This window comes from Drosophila willistoni, unplaced genomic scaffold, assembly GCF_018902025.1.
Source record: "Drosophila willistoni isolate 14030-0811.24 unplaced genomic scaffold, UCI_dwil_1.1 Seg531, whole genome shotgun sequence".
NCBI lineage: Eukaryota > Metazoa > Arthropoda > Insecta > Diptera > Drosophilidae > Drosophila > Drosophila willistoni.
The window spans coordinates 2,152,444-2,164,506 of NW_025814459.1; the positions used below are offsets into that span (position 1 = coordinate 2,152,444).

A 12,063-nucleotide genomic window follows, 5' to 3' on the forward strand; every position below is an offset into this window, starting at 1 on the left:
ACGATTACATATACATTTGAATGCAGAGCTTTCTCGCTCATTGTCGCTCAATATTATCGCATCGCTTATCGCGTCCACTCTGACATCAGCCTTATACTCAAGCATTCCCCAGAGATGGGTTTTGTGGGAACCGGGGCTTAATGTTTTTAGTTTATGTTTGACGGGTTGCTAGATGTTAAACTATGAGAACGTGTAAGTCTCAAAGGCATTAGTACGATGTTGCCTTGTTGAAATGGTTGCAAATGCGAATCTTTCGTCCAGGCTCGTTTCCCAAATATGTGTGTACATACATATTTATTTTCTGATATTTTCGTTTAAGAAGTTAATCGGTGTCCTGCTGGTCGCGTTCATGACAGCCATAGATTCGTACAATCAATATCAACACATTTATGTATGTACAAACATTTCAGCATTCGGCAAACATTGTCTCCAAAGGGGAACACAATAACCATTGCAGTTAAAAGCGGTTTCCACACTGATCTGTGCGATATCAACGCCTGATCCCTATTACGTTAGCCTAATAACAAATAACCTTTTGCGCCCCAAAGAGGTCTTATTTCTAACTGATTTGGTGTATTTTATAAAGTCTATAAATTGGTTAGTATTGCGTTGTAGAAATACAGTTTGCCAAGAAAGTGCTTACACACAGCAAAAACATTTTAATTTTTTACTTTAAAGCCATAAAAAAAACAATAAGAATGTACATATGTATTTATCCAAAAAAAAAAACCAAAATATGTTTCGATTTACAAAAGAAATTAACAAAAAATAACAAAAATCGACTGCCAAGAAAGTGTTTACACATATCGTTTTAATACCCTTGCAGAGGGTATTATAAAATCGGTTAGATGTTTGTAACGCACAGAAGGAGACGTTTCCGACCCCATAAAGTATATATGTATGTATATTCTTGATCAGCATGAGTGCGTATGCGTATTACTCAGCCATCTTAAGAGCTATCGGGATTAAATTTTTGTTGTGCTCTTTATTACCCGGGTAAGATATAGTATGAAAATCATCAGGATCGGACCACTATATCAAATAGTTCTAGAAGAAACATTTTTGCAGAAACTGTAGTATCCCCATGAAATTTACTAATATGATAGTATTGGATACAAAACCTCAGATCCCAAAATTTAAATCTGATCGGATAAATAAAACACAAGTTACAGTCGATATAAATCGGTTCAAGCGCTGCCTACTACGTCATCATCAAATCAACAGAGCACATACACACACAGACGCAACGCTACATAAACGCTACATGTATGCGTGCTGTGTAGTTTTCGGATCAATAGCTATGACAGCATCAATTTTTGGTTTGATTTCATTGTTAATGGGTACAATTACTCCCGTGCCAAAAAAGAGGGTAAGCTCGAATTAAAGCCCGCACAGTTGTGCGGTCTCGCCTATTAACATCCAGGGCAGAACGGATTGTGCTGAGAAAAGTTTGCAAAAAAAACCCAACCATTTCGACCCGAAAGCTTGCCAGTGACCTTGAGGAGGAATGTGGCTTAACAATTTCCCGGGAAAATGATTCAGAGACTAAAACGTAACCTTTTCTCGTCGCGGGCAGCCCTGAAAAAAAAAAAACAAAGACTTCTAACGTTTTCAAGAATGAACGGAAATCAGCCAGATTCATATTGGGATGATTTAATATTTTCCGATGGAACCAAAATGATGCTATATTATAACGATGGTCCAACCAAAACCCTTTACTTCAATTCTGTTTGATAAATGTGGTAAACTCGTGCCTCAGAATAAATAATTTGTCTTAGAATAGAATATGTTTATAAAGTTATCGAGTTGATAATATCATATAGACAGTTTTTTTTGTTTTACATAAAACCATTTTTTTAAGGTTGGGCCCGGGCCCGTGTTCATAATGCCTGATTACGATTAGTAGATAATACACAAGTGACATTCTTTTACGGTTCAGATAAAGTTGTAAAGGTACATACTAAACTTTTCCCAAATTTGAAAATTTCGATCAAAAACCGGGCCCCGCTAAAAACTTCGGGCCCGGTGGGAATCCCACCTTTACCACCCCCCTCTCGTCGGGCCTCAGCAAAGGAGTTGGAGATTTAGGTTTTATTTTGCGCACACATTAAGTAGCCAGTGCCAACAAATTTGGGTTCTTTGCCAATGGTAAGCCTACTTTTAGGTTTTATCAAGACAATGATCCCAAACATAAGGCAAATGTTGTAAGGTGCTGGCTGCTCCACAACTGTAAAAATGTGTTGGATACACCAGCTCAAAGCCCGGACCTAAATCCCATTGAAAATTTGTGGGCTTATCTGAAGAAGCGAACCGCCAAGAGACATCCTAAGAAAAAAACGGAGCTGAAAACCAATGTTTTGGAGGAATGGCAAAATATCCCAGTGGAATATGTCAGTAACCTGGTCCAATCAATGAAAAGACGCTTGGGAGCAGTCATAGATGCCAATGGTGGCCACACACAATATTAGTTTTAAGTACTAAGTAGTTAAAACGCTTTAATGAATTAATAGTTTTAGTTGTGGCAGTTGATTTTTGTTAATTTTTTTGTTAATTTCTTTTCTTAATGGAAACATATTTTGATTTATTTTTTACTTACTAATAATTTTTACTTTAGTTTACTAATTTTCATTTAAAAAAATATTGGATAAATACATTCTTACTGTTTTTTTTCGTTTTAAAGTATAAAATTAAAATGTTTTCCCTGTGTGTAAGCACTTTCTTGACAAACTGTATGTATGTATATATAATTACAAATCTACGTTTGAGCTATTGACGTTAATCAAAGTAGTAGTTTATACATATGTATGTATGTAAATTAAGTTGCTGGGTCCGTCCACTGATTACCAGTAGTGTTAGCCGTGGTATCCAACCCAAAGGAATGAATTAGGTCGAGATACGGTTAGATATCTGTAGATCACTGGCCTTGTGGCTCAGCAATGTATTAAAGATTAAAGAATATAATTACGGCGAGGTGCCGGAGCAATTTACCTTTATTGTTTAGTCGATAGTACAACACAATATATACATACATAAATGGGAATGCGAATTTAAAGCTAAATACATAAGAAGTAGATATGCAAGGCAAGGTCAAGCTATTAACTCTTGGTTACACGCAGTGTTAGCGTATATATAACATTCGACACATCGATGTTGCAGTTGCACAGATTGTTCTAAGTCTTAGTGCGGGGCAGTTCGTTGGATTGTTCGATAATTTCTCCTCTCAGCTGACTTCCTCTGTTACTGACAATGACCAGCTACGTCGAGGCTACAGAGCAAGAAGGCTACAACCAAACCTTGGGGAATCCGTTGGGCGTCACATCATCGTTCAGCTCCCGGATGGAATTAAGGTTGTGTTCATTCATTCACTGTAGCAAAGGTAGACTTAACACATGATCGTGTCCCATTATATGCAGCAAAGGGGAAGCCAGAATGCCAGGAACCTTGTTCATGTGAAATCTTTTAATGTTATATGCAGCAAAGGGGAAGCCAGAATGCCAGGAACCTTGTTCATGTGAAATCTTTTAATGTTGGACACTCTTATTAAACTGACTATGGAGACCGTTGTGAACTGTTCCGTAAAAATATATGTTAAATATTCTTGATCGAAAATACCTGGGCTTATTAAATTTGATTTGACAAGCGTGATAGTAGGCATAAAGTCTGGAAATTCTGTTTTAGCATTATATTTCTTGCTAGTAACTTTTCGTAGAAGTGTGGGATATTGGTAATTTCACCACTTCTGGATTGTATTATTATACCCTTGCAAAAAGGGTATATTAATTTTGGTCAGAAGTGTGCAACGCATAGAAGGAAGCATTTCCGACCATATAAAGTATATATATTCTTGATCAGCACGACGAGACGAGGTGAAATAGCCATGTCCGTCCGTCCGTCCGTCTGTCCGTCCGTCTGGATCAACGCAACCTCCTCCTAGACCGTTAAAGCTACAGAGCTGAAATTTTGCATGTAGGCTTGTATATACTGCAGGCGTTATATATCTCGGATTCACCCGGATCGGTTCACTATATCATATAGCTCCCATACAAATGGCAAAGTCACGAACAGTGACTTTTGTCAATAACTTCGTTACTTTTGACGCGATTGCTTTCAAATTAAACATTTGTTAGTTTAATATATCTGTTAATGACTGTGCCGAATTTGATAAAGATCGGGTTACTATATCATATAGCTTCCATAGGAACGATCGGTGGAAAACAGTGACTTTGATCAATATCTTAGTTTTTATATAAATCTATGCTAAGATTGTAGGCCGTTCTTTCGCAAACATTAGCCTTTTTAGCTTGAACGTTTTTTCACTTTGATGGCTATAGGTAAGGAGAAGAGTTAAGGAAAGAATTCAACTGATATAGCGGACATTCAAGTAGGCTATCAAGAAAAACATGTTGAGATGAAGGAATTAAGAAAGATAGATTATCATCAACAAGCCAAGAAATATTAGGCAAGTTGAAATCACCTAAAACTATAAGGAAATAGCGATCTTTAAGACGATCAAAAATAGTTTGCAAAGCATCAGCATTGTGCATATAGGTCATTATATCAGAAGCTGGAGGAATATATGAACAAGAAATATATAAGCTAAAGTTGGAACATGTAACTTCGACGCAAATACACCCAACACCTAAGGGCAGATCAATCGGCACAACACTTGAACACAGATTCGAGTTGACAGCAATAAGTACTCCACCGCCACGACGACCAACACGATCAAGCCTATAAGAAATAAAGTTATTAGAAAGAATTTCATTATCCAAAACAGAGGAGTTAAGCCAAGTTTCAGAGAAAGCTAATATGTCAGCCGAAAAGGTTTGGCTATCACAGAACAGGTTCGAGAGCTTGGTAAGAAGTCCTCTTACATTTTGATAATGGATGGAAAGACTAGACGTTATTAGTTTTTTGAAGCAGAAGATAAATTAGGAAGGTGGACAGGCAACGGACGGAAGCGCTTATTGGGCGCAAACTCGTGTACAACTAGGCCCTCTGGCCAGAAATTAGTGTCAACCATAGCTGAGAAATACTCATTAGGTACTGTAATTTTAAAAGAGGAGATTTCGCGAGGCCTAGAAAACTTAAACTTTTGAATTAAAACTTTAGCAGGGCATATATTACTAATGTAAGCTGCCACAGACGACTCAGAAGTAGAAGGAGCAAGCCTAGAGATAAATAATTGTTTGCGATGAGGCACTACAGTTAGTGGAGGCGGAGGAGCATTGGGATCCGCAAGTGATTGAGAGCTAGCATAATCCTGTGATTGATCAGAGTTCCCGTGAGGGATAGAATGAGGTACACCAGGGCTTGTAATGGACTTGCAACTCAATGGTACATTTCTACGCTAGAGTCACACTCGTTAGACAGCTGTTTGGCCAGTTTGTTTAAAGAAAGAAACTTTAAACGAATATCCGTATACATACGGCTAAAATCAAGCTGCTGGCTGGCACAAGATGGGCAAGTCCAGCGCATTAAGCCAAGCTCAGGCTTAGACACAGACAAACCAGAAAATTTGTCGTAGTCACGGCCATTGAGGCCAGCACATTTTAAGTGAATAAGATTATCGCAAAGCCAACAAGATATTGCTCTATACTGATCATCAAAACGATCAGAATGCTTGCAAGTAGGTAGACAACAAGCCATTATAGAGCCAAAGGAAACACAAGGCAAAAAAAAAAAATAAATTTATATATATAAGAATAAATAGAAAAATTTAAATACACAGCACAAAGATAATTATCGATAAGAAATCAATAATTACAAATAAAACAAAGAGAACAGCTAGAGTGCACAGCACAAGAGAGAGTGCAAGAACAGTTATAAGCCGACCTTTGAGAGGCGGCCTTACAAAAGTGATTACGCGGGAGAGAAGCTGAGCACAAACACAAAGCAGATAGAACAACAAAGCCACTAGCACTGATGGTATAATGGGGCGATGAGGGGAGCAACTGCAGAAGCAATGACGAGAGAGAAAAAATAAAAAGAAAAAAAATTAAATGCACCAAACACTAATCAAGAAATAGAAAAAACTGTTTAAACTGATTAATTTGGCGAATTATGGAAATAAAACACAAGGGTGTCAAGCAAACAACACCAGCGAAAGCGTAAACAAGCTAAGCACAATTAAAAACTGAGAGAAAACAATAAATATTAATAAAAACTCAGGAGCTATGCAAAAACACGACCGTCACGTCAGAGAGCAGAAGCTTTTTATACCCTTGCAAAAAGGGTACAACAGTCAGAAGTGTGCAACGCATAGAAGGAAGCATTTCCGACCATATAAGTAAATATATTCTTGATCAGCACGACGAGACGAGTTCAAATAGCCATGTCCGTCCGTCCGTCTGTCCGTCCGTCTGGATCAACGCAAACTCCTCCTAGACCGTTAAAGCTACAGAGCTGAAATTTTGCATGTAGGCTTGTATATACTGCAGGCGTTGTATATCTCGGATTCACCCGGATCGGATCACTATATCATATAGCTCCCATACAAATGGCAAAGTCACGAACAGTGACTTTTCTCAATAACTTTGTTATTTTCTGAGCTATTGTCATGAAATATTGGTGAGTTAATTACACATATAAACGACTGTGCCAAATTTGATCAAGATCGGGTGACTATATCATATAGCATAGGAACGATCTTTTGAAAACAGTGACTTTTGTCAATAACTTCGTTACTTTTGACGCGATTGCTTTCAAATTAAACATTTGTTAGTTTAATATATCTGTTAATGACTGTGCCGAATTTGATAAAGATCGGGTTACTATATCATATAGCTCCCATAGGAACGATCGGTGGAAAACAGTGACTTTGATCAATATCTTAGTTTTTTATCTAAATCTATGCTAAGATTGTAGGCCGTTCTTTCGCAAACATTAGCCTTTTTAGCTTGAACGTTTTTTCACTTTGATGGCTATAGGTAAGAAAAGAGTTACCATAAAAGTTGCAAGGGTATACAAACTTTGACACGGTCGAAGTTAGCCCCGGCCCTCTGGTTTTATTAATTGTATCTGTAAGAAAATTATTTTGCCTTTGAGTTTCTGTGTTAATTATTATTTGTCTATTGTTGGACTGAATTAGCTGTGCTTCTGTTATTTGCATTCATTTCATTTCTGCTTTCTGTCCTGTTGTGAATTCGCAACGCGGCCAAAAGATTTTGGACATCTTTTATATTTACTTCTACAAGTTTTCGCATGTAAGTCTTGTAATTCAGTCAGTTGTACAGTATCGTCTTTGATTTTCGTGAATTCAGTCAGATGCCGTTTGCACAGGCATGTAATTTGCATCGGAGAAGTCTATAATCCATGCCCCTGCTGCGTTTACGACTGACAGTTTTACCGTTTTACCAGGGACTATAGTAGCTGTGTGGTGTTATGTAACATCTGTAGGAACTTGATCAAATTAATAAGTACAGACGTTTCCAGGTCTGCTTGCACGCGTCCCTCACAACACAATGGCGATAGTTTGTTTCCTAAGCTTTTTTTTCTTTTAATGAATACTTGGTCACTTACGTCAAATACTCTATTTCCTCTATCTGCGTTGCATCATTAAAGTGGATTTTGCTGGGATTTGTTTAGCCTTCCTTTGATATTTTCTCGCAAATCAGTGTTTTGTGCACGAAAAATTTCAACTGGTTTTTCTTCTGTAACTGAATGGATTGTGTTATTATATTCAATTGCTGCTCTTACTATTATTTGGGTTGTATCATTAAGTGGTTAAGAGATTTTCATGCATCTGGTTACCTCTAGCAATGCACTGTAGAAACGTTTTACTTGTATATTCGAGCAGCTATGCAATGGAGGTGCGTTAACTATGTCTATTTCGACGTGATTTTTTAACATTGAAGAAATCGTTTCTGAATTGAACAATGCTCCGTTGTCACAATAAATTGTCTTTATTTTTGGAAAAATATTGACTAACTGAACTCCGTTATTGTACGAGATAATAAGGGTTGTACAACAGCGAATTCGGAAAACTTGTCCACGCAGGTCAGAAATAGCTCGTGGTCAGTGGAGAATATATCAATATGCACCATTTCGCCAAGATAAGACGGTATGGGTTTGTTATTTTGGCGACGGTCGTATTTAGCAGTAGTACAAACTTTGCAATTTGAGACTATTTCATTGGTTAAAGCGTATTAACCAGTTTGTTTTATATTTTCTTTCGCCACTCTATGTGCGCGATTATGTTCGCTATTAACTCTTCGAATTTGATCATCTAACATTTTGCCGTGATAAGGCATCTGCCACAAGGTTTTCTTTCCCTGGCTTGTAATGAATTTGAGCGTTACGTTCTTCAGTAAATTGTTCCGTCACTAGAGACGATGAAACCAAAATATTTGACGCTTTTTTTTTTAAATTTCCTTTTTTCGTTCAACAGTCTCATATTGGCGTTGTAAAGCAGTTGGAGCACAGTGTCAATGTGTTTGACATGCTCGGATTCGTTTTAGTAGTTTCGTAGCATATTTTCCCGATTTGTTCTCTTAGAACATCATTGATTGCTCTCTGAAATATGAGTCCTGCATTTTTCAAACCAAAGGGTAAGCGACAGAATTCGTATTTCCCGCTTTTTATTGAGAACGCCGCTTTCGCGCGATCCTTTTCAGCTAGATAAATTTGGTAGTACCCAAGCCTTTCCAAGATTCGCTAGAATCATTGGAATGCTTGGCATTGGATACCGGTCGGCAATGGTTCGCTCGTTTAACTTTCGAAAGTCAATGACGAGTTGTATCTTTTTGTTACCGTTTTAGTCAAAGCCTTTTTTGTCAACAACCTATGTAGGACTGTTGTACGCAGACCGAGATGGTCTTATAAAATCGTCTTTCAAAAACTAAGAGCTTTCGTTGGTAACGAAATCGGCTACACCCATAGGATATGGGTAAAGCTTGGAGTACACTTTTGATTGACTATTGTGTGAATTGTGTCAATGACTGAAGTGTTTATAATAATGCCTCGTTAGAGGTCAAAAATGTGCCGATCCTGTTCAGTATTACCTTTTTATGTTCCTCTCTTACGCTTCTGTCGTGTTGAAATAAGTAATACTACCGCTGTATAAGTTTAGGGTTACCCCCCCCCAAAGCATCAAACGTATCAAGGGTATCTAGCTTGGAAACTGAAGGATCAACATCCATCGGTTGCACTTGGTCTTTGGCTCGACTTTCTTTTTTATTTGAGGCTGATCCCTGCTCACCTTGTTGGGGTCTATTTTGGCACTGTTTTTCTGTAAAGTAGGGGCGATGCATTGCCTATTATTATCTATCTTTAACTGCTTTAGCATACGTAGAAGCGAATATGCTCCTTTCTATACTGTTCTTAGCCTCGCGAGCCAGTGCTAAAGCCGATGGCGAATCTTTGGGCTGTGCTGGTAATGTTGTTCTTGGTCGATTTGGTTGTCCCTATATACATTTTATCACAGTTTTCTTCATTGGTACCGTTACATGGTATTTTATAAACTAAGTTGCTCTTGTCCATTGCATCAATATTGCTTTTGGTCCTGTTGAATATACTTCGTAACGTGTTGTTGGGTTTGTGTGCTATCTGTATTTGTTCTGTCTCATAGCAATTCGAGTTTGCTAATCTTTCCGACAGTTGTGGGACATATGTGACGAACATAAATCGTTTTGTTATGGGTTCTCTATTTGTTGTCTTGTTGTGAGATTTTAGTAATGGTTTGGAAAGTCATTATCCTAGTAATGGTTTGGAAAGTCATTATCCTTTAAAATGCGTCTTATTTCTTCATTCGTTTCTTCATCAAAAATTGGGTCCGATATGCTAAGCATTCGTTGTAAACAACATCTTGCTGTATTCATTATTATTTACTTCGGATGTTTTGAGCTAAAGTTCATGACTCGTTGCTTTTTGTACCATTTTAATTTTAGCTCGTTTCCTCGCTGTGTATTGATGAATCTAGATATGTCAATTTTCCAACTTTATTATTGGTGACGCTTGTGATCCCATAGATTCGATAGCGAACCTCAATTTTATTTTTTCTTCTTCCGCCATTCCATTTGCAAACAATTAGTATGTGCACATGCAAATACTTTAGTGTTGCTTTTTTTTTTATTTGGGTTTATTAAGTTAATGAGTGCATGTATCGCTTTAACAATGTATATGTATGTATAAATATATACAGGGGTGTTACGAAAATTAATAACAACCTGACACCAACCCAAAATCAATTGTGCGGTGTCACAGAAATGTCGTTTGACAGTTTTAAAATCTCGCTGCTTTTCCTCAAAGTTTTCGATAATATTGCGCTTTTATCAAAAAATGAATGAAATAAAGTACAATTAAAATGAACTTTGTTTAATTTTGGATCGAAATGCATTTAAGGAATTGATTATTCTTGTGTTAAATTTATAGTTTTACGAAATCGCCATTAAAAAAATTAAACAGCGATCGTTTTTGCTGGTACTAGTACGTTTCTATAGAAAAAATGAGCCAAGTGGACAATTCTGTATTGAAATTGGCCCGACAAAAGAAGAAGCATACAGCTGCGAATAGTTCAATTTTATGCTGCCCTTTGGAAAAATTTGAATTTTGTATAGAAGTAGACATTTTTGATGTTAATATGCAAGTTGATTGAGAAAACAAAGCAAAATTATACAAAAAATGATCGCAGAAAATAATACGACATTTTTCTTGCCACCGCTCAATTCTATTCAAAGACCCCAGTTAATAGCATAAGTAGTTAGATAATATAAAGTTAGTAGGCTTTGCCCTCAAGTGGTATTCAATTTTCATCAATTGCAATTTTAATTCAATTTCAAATGTAAACAACAGGGTTGTTAATTTAACGAATATATTGCGTGGGATTCATATTTTAAAATTTTTGATTTTGAAATATAATCGTTTACCAATTTTGCAAACAAATATATTTATTTGCGCAACCCTATTGTCCTTAGCAACTATCAAAATAGCTGGTATCGGTAATGACTTCTGTCAATTTACCAATCGGTACCAGTGAGTCCAAAAATAGTTCAAAAATAGAAATGTCTTTGATTTCTGTGACACCAACATTTCATTTGGTACATTTCAAAAACAAATGGCTCAAAATCTCTAGAGATTTCTGTGACACCCCTGATATTATACAGGTCTTAGAGATTTGGAAAATAGTGCACTCCCGGTCTTCGCAATCTTTGGTTGGACATATGCTAAGTGCTCCTTGAAGCAGAGGCGAGTGTCCAGCCAGACTTCTAGGTATCGGATTTTTTTCCACCAATGCTCCGTCATCGATTATATGGGCTATTTCCATCTTTTTTTGTACTGCTTATAAGGATCGGTTCTCATTTATGCGTGGCTAGTTTCAACCCCACTGATCTATAGTTAGCGTAATGCTGAGTTGGCTAACTCTTCCACTGTGGGCAGTTCTTTTGCAACAAGCGTCAGTGCAACAACCATCATCGGATCCAATCGGTTCTGAATTGCATCTAAAATACAGCCTCAGTTCGCCGTGTCAAAAGCGTTTTTAACATTCATCGCTATTGACAACCGATAGCTTTAAATACGGTCACCTTCAGAATCGCGTCGCATCTACGACTTCCTTAAAGAGTGCCCATGTGTATCTATTATATTATACACTGCCCGACAATCAATTAGCACACCCAATGCTTCCTACATTTGAAGCTTAATATCAGCCAATCGCGTGATCCTTTTGGAATGAATTTTGTGTCATTGTGTTAATGATCATATTCATTCACATATTTTTAAACAAAGAAAAATAAAATTTAGGATATTAACTTTATTAATAACGTTTAAAGAGAATATTATCTAAATTAATATAAGAAATCGTCTTAAATTTTCGCGCCAACCGATTAGCACACCCACTCGAAAATGTTTTTATTGTTAATTCAATCTGTTTTAACTTATTTACATATAAACAAAATTAATAGTGTGTTGTGCCACCACGGTTAAGTATGACCTTATACATCCTTTTGGGTAAAGAGTCATACAATTGTTGAATGTAGGCTAATGAAATGGTGCTCCAGGCATTTTTAATACTTTCTATAAGCTCTATTTCATTTGTATATTGCCTTCCTGATTCGTATACTTTAC

General features: G+C 37.0%; 1 protein-coding gene across 1 annotated transcript in view; it reads left to right on the forward strand.

Moving 5' to 3' along the window:
* The first annotated feature begins 241 nt into the window (after window positions 1–241).
* The window catches only part of LOC26530201 (transcriptional regulator ATRX-like), a 518,978-nt gene continuing 507,156 nt past the window's right edge, over window positions 242–12,063 (forward strand). Inside the window, exon 1 of the mRNA XM_047013068.1 lies at window positions 242–597. The gene's annotated coding sequence lies outside the window, so the exon portion shown is untranslated. The remainder of the gene's footprint in view (window positions 598–12,063) is intronic.